The sequence below is a fragment of the Ovis canadensis genome, chromosome 13, assembly GCF_042477335.2.
Source record: "Ovis canadensis isolate MfBH-ARS-UI-01 breed Bighorn chromosome 13, ARS-UI_OviCan_v2, whole genome shotgun sequence".
Classification (NCBI taxonomy): domain Eukaryota; kingdom Metazoa; phylum Chordata; class Mammalia; order Artiodactyla; family Bovidae; genus Ovis; species Ovis canadensis.
The window spans coordinates 74,954,888-74,970,485 of NC_091257.1; the positions used below are offsets into that span (position 1 = coordinate 74,954,888).

The 15,598-nt window shown below is 41.7% G+C and overlaps 1 protein-coding gene across 6 annotated transcripts in view; it reads right to left on the reverse strand.

The window, feature by feature from the left end:
* Positions 1-7,614, reverse strand: part of RAD21L1 (RAD21 cohesin complex component like 1) — a 47,671-nt gene extending 40,057 nt beyond the window's left edge. For 3 of the 6 annotated variants that reach the window (XM_069546860.1, XM_069546861.1, XM_069546856.1), the window contains exons 1-2: positions 7,312-7,614; positions 824-1,108 (exon numbers count right to left, since the gene is read on the reverse strand). The gene's annotated coding sequence lies outside the window, so the exon portion shown is untranslated. The remainder of the gene's footprint in view (positions 1-823; positions 1,109-7,311) is intronic. The other 3 variants (XM_069546857.1, XM_069546859.1, XM_069546858.1) reach the window with 3 other exon arrangements.
* Positions 7,615-15,598: the final 7,984 nt, after the last annotated feature.

Consider the following 15,598-nt stretch of genomic DNA (forward strand, 5'->3'; position numbering starts at 1 on the left):
GGGATCATATTTTGCTGGTCCAGTCATAAAAACAAAAGGAATTCTTACACAAGTTTGAATAGTGTGGGTAGAGTTTTTTGTAAAGTTAAAAGGTAGCTTTTGGGTCATTTAAAATATATTCAGTATGTCCTCCATTCCAAGTGATTAGTTTTTTTCTAAGCCATGGGTATGTTCCATATTTCATTATGAATAGGGTAATGATCTAAACGAGGCATGGAGGGGCAAATCCTGCCCGATGCCATATGAGGGATTGACTACCATAAGTAACGAGGGCCTTATTTTTACATACCCATGGGGAAGACACTTTAGATTCTTTAAGTTTAGGGGCTCCTCGGGGTCCCCAGTTGATAATGGAGCCTTCTGTAACATTTAATAATAAGTGACCTTCTGATCCCTTCCATTGTATCTAATTTTCAGTACCATGGCTAATTTCAGCAATACAATCAGGAAAATCAGGTGGATTCATCATGCTGGAAGTTTCCTCCTTTTCTAAAAAAGTAAGAGCAGTTAAGAGAAAGAAGGAAGTCTTATTATCATTTGATTCTTCGACAACTGACAGCCATTTTTGATATCCTGTTTCAAGGTATATACTTCCAAAACCAATACAAATAGGAGTGGTATCAGAGCCAACAGTATAATTTACCAACTGACAACCTTCTTCTTCCTTTTTAATAGGAAGATTTTGATCATATGGTCCGGGGAGCCAGGCAGAATCATTTACGAATAATGGGACTGGCGAATCTTCCAGAGTCACAGGTCTCATCAGGGGAGGATTAGGTATGTAAGTCCAATAGTGATGACTATCTATAGCTTGTGTACTTACCACCATGGTCAGCAAAGTGACCATGGCCAAGAACAGGTTGTCTGGTGTTTCTGGCAGTCTTCTTCTGTGTACCATCTTCTCTGCCTCCAGAGACAGTTTCTCTATCTGTCCCCAAGTTGGCAAAGATGCTTCTTGGGTTATTTTTGATAGAGATAGTGCAGGATTAAGGATCAGCAGTGACATGGCTCCAAGCGGGGGTTCAAACAGTGGGTCTATATCGAAGTAGGTCCTTTTCCTTCCAGGGCCAGATTTTTCATTTTGGGATCCACCGATGTTCAACTTCTTCTGTTAAAATAAGAGCATAACCTCGTCCTTGTTTAAGTAAAATTGCCTTTTCCAACTCTTATTTTTTTTCCATAAGACTTGTTGAGTTTGTTGTAAGGTTTCTTTTTTAGAAAGCAAATCATTAGCAGTTTGATTATTTGTCCAATATATTGTAGCTGCTGGTTCTGTATTGTCCCCTCTAATATCCCCAAAAAATTTAAAATAAAAAGAGCTATTGCTAATTTATCTTTCGAGGAATTAGGTCCTATTCCATACCTTTCTCTCCCTTTTAGTTTTTGTAAAGTGTTTTTTAATGTTCAGTGGACTCATTCAACTATAGCTTGTCCTGGTGGCTTATATGGAATTCCAGTGATGTGTTTAATAGACCGGTCTTCAAAAAATAATTTTAACGTGTGACTTGTACAAGCTAGGGCTTCCCTGGTGGCTCAGAGGTTAAAGTATCTGCCTATAATGTGGGAGATCTGGGTTTGATCCCTGGGTTGGGAAGATCCCCTGGAGAAGGAAATGGCAACCCACTCCAATATTCTTGCCTGAAGAATCCCATGTAGCCTGGTGCAGGGGGGCGCTCCGCAGAAAGACAGAGGCAGTGGAACTTCCCTCAGCACAAGCCAAGGGGTCCCGAGGAGAGGTGAGCCTGCTGTGCACCAACCCAGCCCCTCCCCAAGCGAGAGACAATCAGACGCAACAGGGGTTCCGTCTAAGCAGTTCCGCTTTGTTGCCACAAACTCTTGGTTTATATAGGCAAGCAAGGGGGTTTTTCGAGGGTTGGACCAATCCCGTTAAATGTCAAATCTTAATATACCATAGTTGCACCAATCACATTAAAGGTCATCATGCGCTTCATTGTAACAAGAGTCTATGGTGATCACATGCTGTCCACGTGCAGGGAAATCAAGAGAGCCAATCAAAAGTTTTAACAAATAACTTAGGCCGTGCCCTCATCTCTTCCGCCAGGCGCCATCTTAGCTCTAAACCGCAAAGCTAGCCTTTCTTTTTCAAGGTTTCCCATTTAGGGCCCCACAGCCTGGTGGGCTACAGTCCATGGTGTCGCAAAGAGTCGGACATGACTGAGCGACTTCACTTTCACTTGTACAAGCTGGTCCATTGTCAGGTTTTTTTATGTTTAGGGAGTCTCATGTAAGCAAAGCTTGTTTGAAGTGAGAGACCTACTGATTTGCAGTTTCTCCTGTATGATGTGATGCAAATATTCCAAAATAAGTGTCAATAGACCCATGGACTAGTCCAGCATTGCCAAATGTTGGAATGTGTGCTACATCAGTTTGCCAAATATCGTTGGGAAATAATCCCTGTGGGTTAACACCTTCAGGCAACGTCGGAGTAGAATTAACTTGTTGACAGGAAGGACAATGAGATAACAATATCTTTAGCTTGTTGACAACTCAATTGAAATTTGTTATAGTCCTTTAACTTTTAAGTATGTTAGTTCATGAAATTGTGATGAGAAAGAAATGAAATGAGTTCAGTGTCAGTAGTATTGTTTCCCTCTGCTAAAGCTCCTGGAAGTTGTGAATGGGATCGAATATGAGTAATATAAAAAGGATTGTTTCTATAAAAAATAGCATTTTGTAATTGATTAAACAGTTTAATAGGCAGATTAGAGTTGGGTATTGTTACAGTCTCGGTTAAAGAAGTATCGGTTAAAGAAGTAACCTTGACAGCATATTGTGAGTCAGAAACAATGTTAACAGGTTCTTTAATATCCAATAATACAGCTTCTAACTCAGCCTGTTCTACAGAAGGATATTTAGATTGCCAAATCTTCAGTAGGACCAAAAGAACCTGTTTTGAGGTCCTTATTTGCATCAATAAAATAGGTGACAGCATTGTGAATAGGCTCTTTTTTTTTTTTTTTTAGAGAGAATCAAAGCATGTCTTTTAAGAAAATTGATTAACTTAGAAGGGTAGTGGCAATCAATGTCGCCAATAAAATCAGAAAGAGCAATTTGCCATTCAATATTTTGAATATATAAATGTTCAATTTGTATTTTAGAAAATGGTACTATTATAGTCTTTGGTTCGTAACCCAACAATTGTTGAATACGAGTTCTCCTGTTCAATATTAACTTGTTAACCACATCAACATAAGTAGTCAATAAACTTAGTTTGTTTATGATGCAAAAAGACCCATTCAATTATAGCTTCTGTTTGCCAGATTATTCCTGTGGGAGAATATGGAGTGGCCATAATTAAGGCTGTTATAGGTTGATTTAATTCTACCCTGGTCAATTGTTGCTTTTGAATTGCCTGATTAATTTGTTGTATTTCTATTTTGGCTTCATCGGTTAGAGACCGAGGACTTTTTAATTCATTATTTCCTTGTAATATATTAAATAGATTTTTAAAGGCATAATTAGGAATCCCTAAAGTTGGATGAAGCCAGTTAATATCACTTAATAATTTTTTAAAATTATTTAAAGGTTTTAATTGATCAATTCGAATCTGTGTTTTTTTGTGGAGATAGTGTTTCTATTTAATATACAACCCAAATATTGATAAGGAGCTTCAATTTGAACTTTATCTGCTGTAATAATTAATCCATACAATTATAAAATCTTTTGGGTTTCTAAAAATATTTGTTGACGAATTTTCTTATCAAAGTATGCTAATAAAATATCATCCATATAATGAATAATATAGGCTTGTGGATATTTTTCTCTAATTAAACATAAAGGCTGATTTACAAAGTGTTGACACAAGGTGGCGCTGTTCATCATTCCTTGTGGCAAAACAGTCCAGTGATATCGCTGACTAGGGCCTTTATTATTAATATGGAATAGTAAAAGCAAAAATTTGGAGCATCATTAGGATTTAATGGGATAGTGAAAAAACAATCTTTTAAATCAGTGATAATAATTTTCCATCACTTTGGAATCATAGCGGGAGAAAGGAGTCCAAGTTGTGATACTCTTATGGGTTCCGTAACAGCCATTGATTTTTCTTAAATCTGTAAGCATTCTCCATTTACCTGATTTCTTTTTAATCAGAGACTGGTGAATTCCAAGGGCCAGTCGTTTCTACTATATGTCCTAATTTTAATTGTTCTTCTACTAGCGTTTGTAAAGCTTCGATTTTTTCTTTTGATAAAGGCCACTGTTCCACCCATATAGGTTTATCTGAAAGCCGTTTTATTTTTAATGCAGTCTTTGGAACAGTGGCCCCTAGGCTAAATTTTGAGGAGTACTAGGGTGAAGTCCCATATTAGTCATAATTTGTTTTGTCTGAGACATTATGGGAGGTATTGTAACATAAGCTCCCCATTGCATAAGTAAATCACGGCCCATAAGTTAATAGGAATATCAGCGACCAATGGTCGAAGCATAACAGTTTGTTGATCGGGCCTCTGGCAACACACAGGGCATGCACTCTGAGCTATATTGCTCATTGTTCTTATTCCAGTAATAATTGTAAGGACTTGTTGTAACTGCCAGGATCGAGGCCAGTGTTTAGAGGCAATGGTAGAAACATCAGCCCCTGTGTCCTCAAGTCCAGGGAATTGCCTTCCCATAATTTTTATTTCTAATTTTGGTCTTTCATCTGTAACAAAAGTTTGCCAAAATACTTGTTTTCCTGTACTTCCAAGTTCCTCTATTCTCTTTTTAGGAGAATTTAATTTTATATAAGGTAATAATAACAATTGAGCAATTTGACCTCCCTTCGATATTTGATAGGGAACATTGGGTTTTATTAGCATTATAAGTATTTCTCCTTCAAAATCTTCATCTATTATTCCTATTTGAACTTCGACCCCTTTAAAGTGAGATTGCTGCTTCTTATTATTAAACCTACAGTATTTTTAGGTTGGGGTCCCCAGACGTCAGTTGGTATTTTATATATCCCCATAGAGGGCATTACTACTAAATTTTCTAAGCCTGGTATGTCTAATGCTGTGCTCCCTGATGTTGCGGGGAGTAAGTCATGAACTGATTGTTTTCTTGAGGTTGAGCTGGGTAGGCAAAGGGAACTGCGTTCCAAGTGCCTGCATTGTTTTTGGGGCCCAGAGCCAGGTGCCGATTCCCGTTTCCTGACAAGGGAGTCCCGTCTTTATGAAATTTTGACCTACATTGATTTGCCCAGTGATTTCCCTTATGGCATTTTTGGCATAATCCTGGAGTCTTGATATCATTTTTTGTCTTTTTTTAATTTCCTCCTCTACAGTCTTTTTTAATGTGTCCTAATTTTCCACATTGGTGACATCTCTTATCTGTCTTTTTATTAGCCTTAGACAATGCTTGAGCCAGAAGTTGCATTTTATATGGTTCTGACCCAATATCCTGGCAAACTTTTAAGATATTCTTCTAGGGGGGGCACCCTGTGCTTTGTGAGGCTGAATCACCTTTTTTCATTCTGAGTTAGCATTGTCATAAGCAAGAACTTGCATCAGCAAATCTCTCAAACCAGGCCGTGACACTGTTTTGCTCAAATTTTGATGTAGCCTGGCGATAAAATCTACAAAAGTTTCCCCATTTGATTGTTTAATTTGGGTAAATGAAACCAAGGCTTGTCGGGGTGGATTTATTCTCTCCCAGGCTTTGAAACATATCATTCTCACTTGAGTAAGTAATTGATCATCAAATTATAACCGAGCTTGGGTGCCAAAATTTCCTCTGCTGCTGCTGTTGCTGCTGCTAAGTCCCTTCAGTCGTGTCTGACTCTTGGCGACCCCATGGACTGCAGTCCACCAGGCTCCTCTGTCCATGGGATTTTCCAGGCAAGAGTACTGGAGTTGGGTGCCATCGCCAAAATTTTCTCAGTTCAGTTCAGTTCAGTCACTCAGTCGTGTCTGACTCTTTGCGACCCCATGAATCGCAGCACACCAGGCCTCCTTGTCCATCAGCAACTCCCGGAGTTCACTCCGACTCACGTCCATCAAGTCAGTGATGCCATCCAGCTGTCTCATCCTCTGTTGTCCCCTTCTCCTCCTGCCCCCAATCCCTCCCAGCATCAGAGTCTTTTCCAATGAGTCAACTCTTCGCATGAGGTGGCCAAAGTACTGGAGTTTCAGCTTTAGCATCATTCCTTCCAAAGAAATCCCAGGGCTGATCTCTTTCAGAATGGACTGGTTGGGTCTCCTTGCAGTCCGAGGGACTCTCAAGAGTCTTCTCCAACACCACAGTTCAAAAGCATCAATTCTTTGGCGCTCAGCTTTCTTCACAGTCCAACTCTCACATCCATACATGACCACAGGAAAAACCATAGCCTCTGGTACCCATTAATTGATCAAGCGTTATATTAACTGGCTGGTTGGCTGTTGCATTTCTGTGAGCTTGTTGATTTGCCTCATCTTGCCACCCGGTCCTAAATTATAAAAATTCTGAGGTGGATAGGCAAGTTCTGGCTATCATTTCCCAATCATAAGGAATTAACCAGTCAGCTTGTGAAAGTCCCTGAATTAGTCCCATGGTATAAGGAGAATTAGTTCCATATTGGGTACATGCCTGCTTTATCTCCCGTATAGTTTTAAATGGTTTGGCGCTGTAATCATAATGCATTCCTCCTTGTCAGAACTGAGGATCTGGTGGGATCTGAGTTACAGCCACAGGGAGAACTAAAGCGTCTTCATCCCCCTGCAATTGTGCCATAGGAACCCCCTTTTGTAAAGGCGTCATTTTACTAGGCACAGTTATCTGTGGTTTAAAAGCAAATCCATCATCCCAAGGGGTTTCAGGATTGAACGGAGGAGGCTCAACCAGAGATGCAGTCGGACTAGAGAGCAAGATCTGTTCTTGACTTCTGTCATTCTTTCTGCTCTTATTTTTCGGTTTTATTGACTGCTTCTCTTCCTCATCACCAATGTTATCATATAAATTCATTTCCTCCATTTGTTCTTGTAATTGTTCTGTAGAATCCCCTGAATCCGAGTCTTCGGACTGCAGTGGTCCTAAAGCCGTGCTAATGAGATTCCCTACTGACCATACAGACAAAGGAATCTTTTCCCCGCGTGGGAAGGCACAGCGCAGGCAACGCGTAACTTCTTGCCATTCCTACCTCAAAGTCCCTCAGTCTGAAGCTAGCCAACAACAATATTTTTCAGTGGCAGAAAACAATTCTTTAAAAGAGGATTGAGCTAATCTCAGCCTCCGAACTTTTCAACAAAGTTTTTAACACTTGCATACAGGCACTATGCTTAGAAGGATTTTGCCCCATTGTTACCCTGATTGACAAATCCGGAGGGGTGTGCTTACCAAGGTTGTTTCTCGTCCGCCAGAGCGGGCCGGATTTCCCTGCGTTCTCCGCCGCTAGGAGCCTAGCCTCGAGGCTAGTTCCACTTTCAGGCCCCTGTTCAGTCCAGCTCGACAAGCAGGGTTTCCGAAAGCGTGATGCGGCGGGAGAATCAGAAACGAGACACAAGAGTTCAGTGAAAGGCGAGGATCAGGGGACCAACACAGTTCCAAGATGAAGGTGCCGAACAGGAATCCCTGCCAGCTTTGTTACACTCTCAGCCGTGAAGGAAGGAATGGTGCAGGGGGTTAAGCAGTAACTCATGTGGCCTTCAGGGCCAAAGAACAAAGTGATCATTAACCTTTGGGTAAACAAGAAACAGTAATCAATAACAAATTAGTAACTAAGACTAATATTCTTATTTATAGATTTCCTCCAGATCCGGAAAAACACGTTACTCTGAGAGGCCATTTGGGAAACAGTCTGTGGTTGGTTTTCCACCCCCAGGATCGTATCTTGTTTTCAAGATTATGAACTGTTCCCTTTGGACTTGTTCCAAGAGTCCCATGGCTTAAAGCATCCAATTTATCAATAATTATAAATTCTTTCTGTGGCCCTGGCCTGGGCCTGCTTTTCTTCTATTCTTCCTGTCTCCTACAATAGTCCAACTCTCACATCCATACATGACCACTGGAAAAACCATAGCTTTGACTACACCGACCTTTGTTGGCAAAGTAATGTCTCTGCTTTTGAATATGCTGTCTAGGTTGGTCATAACTTTTCTTCCAAGAAGCAAGCGTCTTTTAATTTCATGGCTGCAGTCACCATCTGCAGTGATTTTGGAGCCCCCCAAAATAAAGTCTGCCACTATTTCCCCTGTTTCCCCATCTATTTGTCATGAAGTGATGAGACCATATGTCATGATCTTAGTTTTCTGAATGTTGAGTTTTAAGCCAGCTTTTTCACTCTCTTCTTTCACTTTCATCAAGAGGTTCTTTAGTTCTTCTTTGCTTTTTGCCATAAAGGTGGTGTCATCTGCATATCTGAGGTTATTGATATTTCTCCCGGCAATCTTGATTCCAGCTTATGCTTCTTCCAGTCCAGCATTTCTCATGAATATTAGACATCATTATTATTGCTAAAGAGATCATTCCCACTGACCTGTGCTTTAGGGACAGCAAACATTTTCCTACCTGGAATATTACACCTTTCAATAACTAAAGCCAGCTGCTACAACATAAGAAAAACAAAAGAGCATAAGGATCCAAGGCTGGTTTCCTCCTTTGAATTTCCATAGGAAATACTGATAAATCTTAGAATAACAATAGCATTCAGTATATAGGTTATCTAAGGTCCCAGGTTCCTTGCTGATGGGTTGTCTCATTTACTCTTCAAACAACCTCAGTTCAGTTCAGTTGCTCAGTCATGTCTGACTCTTTGTGACCCCATGGACTGCAGCATGCCAGGCCTCCGTGTCCATCACCAACTCCCGGAGTTTACTCAAACTCCTGGCCATTGAGTCGGTGATGCCATCTCATCTTCTGTCATCCCCTTCTCCTTCCACCTTCAATCTTCCCCAGCATCAGGGTCTTTTCAAATGAGTCAGCTCTTCACATCAGGTGGCCGAAGTATTGGAGTTTCAGCTTCAGCATCAGTCCTTCCAATGAACACTCAGAACTGATTTCCTTTAGGATGGACTGGTTGAATCTCCTTGCAGTCCAAAGGACTCTCAAGAGTCTTCTCCAACACAACAGTTCAGAAGCATCAATTCTTCGGCGCTCAGCTTTCTTTATAGTCCAACTCCCACATCCATACACGACTACTGGAAAAACCATAGCTTTTACTAAACGGACCTTTGCCGGCAAAGTAATGTCTTTGCTTTTTAATGTGCCATCTAGGTTGGTCATAACTTTTCTTCCAAGGAGCAAGCGTCTTTTAATTTCATGGCTGTAATCACCATCTGCAGCGATGTTGGAGGCCCCCAAAATAAAGTCTGTCACTGTTTCTATTGTTTCCCCATCTATTTGCCACAAAGTGATGAGACCAGATGCCATGATCTTCATTTTCTGAATGTTAAGTTTTGAGCCAACTTTTTCACTCTCCTCTTTCACGTTCATCAAAAGACTCTTTAGTTCTTCTTCGCTTTCTGCCATAAGGGTAGTGTCATCTGCATATCTGAGGTTATTGATATTTCTCCTGGCAATCGTGATTCCAGCTAGTGCTTTATCCAGTCCAGCATTTCTCATGATGTACTCTGCGTATAAGTTAAATAAGCAGAGTGACAATATACAGCCTTGACATACTCCTTTCCTGATTTGAAACCCGTTTGTTGTCCCATGTCCAGTTCTAACTGTTGCTTCTTGACCTGCATACAGATTTCTCAGGAGGCAGGTCAGGTGGTCTGGTATTCCCATCTCTTGAAGAATTTTCCAGTTTGTTGGGATCCACACAGTCAAAGGTTTTGGTATGGTCAATAAAGCAGAAGTAGATGTTTTTCTGGAACTCTCTTGCTTTTTCGATGATCCAACAGATGTTGGCAATTTGATCTCTGGTTCCTCTGCCTTTTCTAAATCCAGCTTGAACATCTGGAAGTTCACGGTTCACATACTGTTGAAGCCTCACTTGGAGAATTTTGAGCATTACTTTGCTAGTGTGTGAAAGTGAAAGTTGCTCAGTCATGTCTGACTCTTCGCAACCCCATGGACTATATAGTCCATGGAATTCTCCAGGCCAGATAACTGGAGTAGATAGCCTTTCCCTTCTGTAAGGTATCTTCTCAACCCAGGAATCAAACCCAGGTCTCCCGCATTGCAGGTAGATTCTCGACCAGCTGAGCCACAAGGCAAGTTAGCCTGTGAGATGAGTGCAATTGTGCGGTAGTTTGAGCATTCTTTGGCATTGCCTTTCTTTGGGATTGGAATGAAAACTGACTCTTTCTATTCCTGTGGCCACTGGTAAGTTTTCCAAATTTGCTGGCATACTGAGTGCAGCACTTTCATAGCATCATCTTTTAGGATTTGAAATAGCTCAATTGGAATTCCATCACCTCCACTAGCTTTGCTCATAGTGATGCTTCCTAAGGCCTAGTTGACTTCACATTCCAGGATGTCTGGCTCTAGGTGAGTGATCACACCATCGTGATTATCTGGGTCAGGAAGATCTTTTTTGTATAATTCTTCTGTGTATTCTTGCCACCTCTTCTTAATATCTTCTGCTTCTGTTAGGTCCATACCATTTCTGTCCTTTATTGTGCCCATCTTTGCATGAAAATTTCCTTGGTGTCTCTAACTTTCTGGAAGAGATCTCTAGTCTTTCCCATTCTATTGTTTTCCTCTATTTCTTTGCGTTGATCACTGAGGAAGGCTTTCTTATCTCTCCTTGCTATTCTTTGGAGCTCTGCCTTCAAATGGGTATATCTTTCCTTTTCTCCTTTGCCTTTCCCTTCTCTTCTTTCCATAACTATTTGTAAGGCTTCCTCAGACAACCATTTTGCCTTTTTGCATTTCTTTTTCTTGGGGATGGTCTTGATCACTGCCTCCTGTATAATGTCATGAACCTCCATCCATAGTTCTTCAGGCACTCTGTCAGATCTAATCCCTTGAATTTATTTGTCACTTTCACTGTATAATTGTAAGGGATTTGATTTAGGTCATACCTGAATAGTCTAGTGGTTTTCCCTACTTTCTTCATTTCAGTCTGAATTTGACAATAAGGAGTTCATGGTCTGAGCCACAGTCAGCTCCTGGTCTTGTTTTTGCTGACTGTATAGAGCTTCTCCATCTTTGGTTGCAAAGAATATAATCAATCTCATTTCAGTGTTGACCATCTGGTGATGTCCATGTGTAGACTCTTCTCTTGTGTTGCTGGAAGAGGGTGTTAACTATGACAGTGCACTCTCTTGGCAAAAGTCTATTAGCCTTTGCCCTGCTTCATTTTGTACTACAAGGCCAAATTTGCCTGTTACTCCAGGTATTTTTTGACTTCCTACTTTTGCATTCCAGTCTCCTATGATGAAAAGGACATTTTTTTGGGGGTGTTAGTTCTAGAAGATCTTGTAGATCTTCATAGAACTGTTCAACTTCAGCTTCTTTGGCATTACTGGTAGGGGCATAGATTTGGATTACTGTGATATTGAATGGTTTGCCTTGAAAACGAACAGAGATCATTCTGTCAATTTTGAGATTGCACCCAAGTACTGCATTTCGGATTCTTTTGTTGACTATGAGGGCTACTCCATTTCTTTTAAAGGATTCTTACCCACAGTAGTAGCTATAATGGTCATCTGAGTTAAATTCACTCATTCTATTCCATTTTAGTTCGCTGACTCTGGCCATCTCCTGTTTGACCACTTCCTATTTGCTTTGATTCATGGACCTAACATTCCAGGTTCCTATGCAATATTTTTCTTTACAGCATCGGACTTTACTTCCATCACCAGTCACATCCACAACTGGGTCTTGTTTTTGCTTTGGCTTCATCTCTTCATTCTTCCTGAGTTATTTCTCCACTGTTCTCCAGTAGCATATTGGGCACCTACCGACCTAGGGAATTCATCTTTCAGTGACTTATCTTTTTGCTTTTTCATACAGTTTATGGGGTTCTCAAGGCAAGAATACTGGAAGTGGTTTGCCATTCCCTTCTCCAGTAGACCAAGTTTTGTCAGAACTCTCCACCATGACCTGTCCATCTTGAGTGGCCCTACGCAGCATGGCTCATAGTTTCATTGAGTTAGACAAAGGTGTGGTCCATGTGATCAGATTGGTTAGTTTTCTGTGTTTGTGGTTTTCATCTGTCTGTCCTCTGATGGAGAAGGATAAGAGGCTTATGGAAGCTTCCTGATGGGAGAGACTGACTGAGGGGGAAACTAGGTCCTGTTCTGATGGGAGAGGCCATGCTAGGTAAATCTTTAATCCAATTATCTGTTGAAGGGTGGAGCTGTGTTCCCTCCCTGTTATTTGACCTGAGCCCTGAGCTCAAACTATGGTGGAGGTAATGAAGATAATCAGTGACCTCCTTCTAAAGGTCCCATGCAAGCACTGCTACACTCAGTGCCCCCAACCCTGCAGCAGGCCACTGCTGACCTGTACCTCTTCAAGAAACACTCACAGTTCTGTCTCAAACTCTGTGGGGTCTCTGGGTCCTGGTGTGCACAAGGTATGTTTGAGCCCTCTGAGCATCTCTGGCGGGTATGGAGTTTGATTTTAAATGTGATTTCGCCCCTCCTACCATCTTGCTGGGGCTTCTCCTTTGCCCTTGAACATGGGGTATCTCCTTTTCCCTTGAATGTAGGGTATCACAAGGTAGTTAATAATTCCCCTCCTTTTGTGATGAGGAAGTGGCCCGGAGAGGAGAAGCCACGGGTACAGGGTCACATAGTTGGGAATGGTTTCACTCCCTTTTTCCCACCTCAGGGAACCGCGTCACAGTGACCACTCAGGTAGACCTCTGGGAGATGTCCTTGAGGCTAACTTCTTAATATCAATCCAAAATCAAGCCCATCTGGAGAAGGCAATGGCAACTCACTCCACTACTCTTGCCTGGAAAATCCCATGGATGGAGGAGCCTGGTGGGCTGCCATCTCTGGGGTCGCTAAGTTCGGACATGACTGAGCAACTTCACTTTCACTTTTCACTTCCACGCATTGGAGAAGGAAATGGCAACCCATGCCAGTGTTCTTGCCTGGAGAATCCCAGGGATGGGGGAGCCTGGTGGGCTGCCATCTCTGGGGTCGCACAGAGTCGGACACGACTGAAGTGACTTAGCAGCAGCAGCAGCAGTCAAGCCCATCACTTTACCTTCAAATAGGATTTTATTCATTCCTCACTGTCTCTACCCTCTCTACCACTTCCCTACTAGAGAAGCTGTAACAGCTTCCTCTGTCTCCCTCACGTCACTTGCCTCCTTTGAGCCCATTGCCCACACTGCAGCCAGAGCAGTCTCCCCTTTTAAAGCTCTTTAAGTCTTCCTGTTGCTCTTAGAATAAAACCAAACACCTTCCTGACAGCTACAGGGTCCTGCATAGCTTCCCCCTTACTTATTATTCTATCTTCATGTTCTATGAGTTGATTTATCCTGACCACAGTGAATCTTCAGTTTCGGGGTCCTTGCTTGCTTGGGCCCCTCCAAGGTCCTGGGAGAACATAGCAATATGTTCAGCAGGGTATATGTTTTTATAAACATTGCAGAAGTAAGATATTTAACTATAATCCTTTAAGATCAGTGTCTTTCAGCTCTCCCTCTGTCATAATATATTGCTCCAATGCAGTACTGGAAGGGTGCAGCTAAGACAGAGCTGAGTTAGGTGTACATTAATTTAGATTCAGAGGTGTTACGGACTGAATGTCGTGTCCCCCGAAATTCATATGTTGAAATCCTAATCTCCAATGTGATAGTATTGAGAGATGGGGCACTTGGGAGGTAATTAGGTCATGAGGGCTCCATGTTGATGGGTTAATAATGTGGGATTAGTTCCCTTATAGAGGAAACCTTTCAACCTTTCTGCCATGTGAGGACACAACGAGAAGGCAGTTGTCTATGGAATAGGAAACAGGTTCTCATCAGACACTAAGTCTGCTGGCAACTTGATCCTGGACTTTCCAGCCTCCAGAACTGAGAGAAACAAATGTTTGTTGTTTAGCCACCCAGTTTGTGGCAGTTTGTTGTAGTGGCCCAAACAGATGAAGACAAGAACCATTTATATGGTTCGCAGTCCCTTTCATCTGCAGTTGGGTCACTGTGGTCCATCCCAGTGTAGGAATGGCTTCCAGGAATACTCCTATCGTCCCCTGTGCCAACTCGCCCTGCACTATGACAGGAAGGCGCAGGGCCACAGGTTATAGTAGTGCCCAGCATCAGGGGTGTGTACAGAATGGGTGAGGAAGAGATTTGAAACACACAGTACCAGAGCTAGTCTATAGAAAATTCTGTTGATCATCAGATGTATTAAACTATATGCAGAGGATTTGGTTCCTAGCAAAGCCTGGTAAGGAAATGGCAACCCACTCCAGGAGTCACTTGCTTCCCTTGGGCCCATTTAAGATCATTGTCTTTCAAATTTCCTTCTGTCATAATATATTGTGCCTGAGAATTCCATGTGCAGAGGAGCCCAGTGGGGGTCCCATAGAGTCAGACATGACTAAGCAGACACTCATGCATGCAAAGTCCAGGCAGTATATCTGGCAGTGCAGCTTATACAATTATAAATGTCCTGCATGTTTTTTCCTCCTTTCTAATAGAAATGGAATGAGCTAAAAGATATCAAAGTCCTGTGTTTGTAGGGATATGGAGAACTGTAAACAGCAAGCATAATATGTCTATGAGGAAATTTGAGTGTTTCATAATCTCATTGTGTTGGGTTATGCCCCACTTAACATTTTTGTCCTAGCAGTGTCTTACAAATGAAGTGACCTGTAGATCATAACAAAAGTGGTAGAGTAGGTCCTCCATATCCACAGGTTCTGCATCCATGGATTCAATCAACCTCAGCAAAATATTTGAAAAAAAATTCCAGAAATTTCCAAAAGCTAACAGCCATTCAGTGACAACTATTTACATAGCATTTACATTGTGTTAGATGTTATAAGTAATCTAGAGATTATTTAAAATATGGGGGTATGTGAGTAGGTTATATGCAAATACTATGTCCTTTTACATAAAGGACCTGAGCATCTGTGGATTTTGGTATCTGCAGGGGAATAATTGCCCTGCAGATTGTTGTTCTTTAGTCGCTAAGTCGTGTCCAACTCTTTTGCTACCCCATGGACTGTACCTACTGGGCTCCTCTGTCCATGGGATTTCCCAGTGGGTTGCTATTTCCCCCGCAGATACCAAAGAGTATCTGTAATTCATTAAGAGGAATAGATACATTTCAAATCAAAGTAATGAATAGACTTGATTGTGCTAATCTAATTAATTAAAAGAAGAGAATTATAGGACTTCCTTAGTGGTACAGGGGATAGGAATCTGCCTCTGCCAATGCAGGGGAAACGGGCTCAATCCCTGTCCGGGAAGATTCCGCATGGGTGAGACAAATTGCATGCCGAGAAGCAGCTAGGCCCGTGCGCCACAGCGACTGAGCCCACATACTGCAACCACTGAAGCTCATGTGCCTAAAACCTGTGCTCCACAAAAAGAGAAGCCACTGCAATGAGAAGGTTGCACACGGCCACAAACATTAGCCCCTGCTTGGCACAACTAGAGAAAGCCTGAGCACAGCAACGAAGACCCAGCGCAACCGATTTAAAAAAAAAAAAGTGAATTATAGAAATACTTGGGGAAAGATTTGGGGAAAGATTCAAATTTCTCACTTAT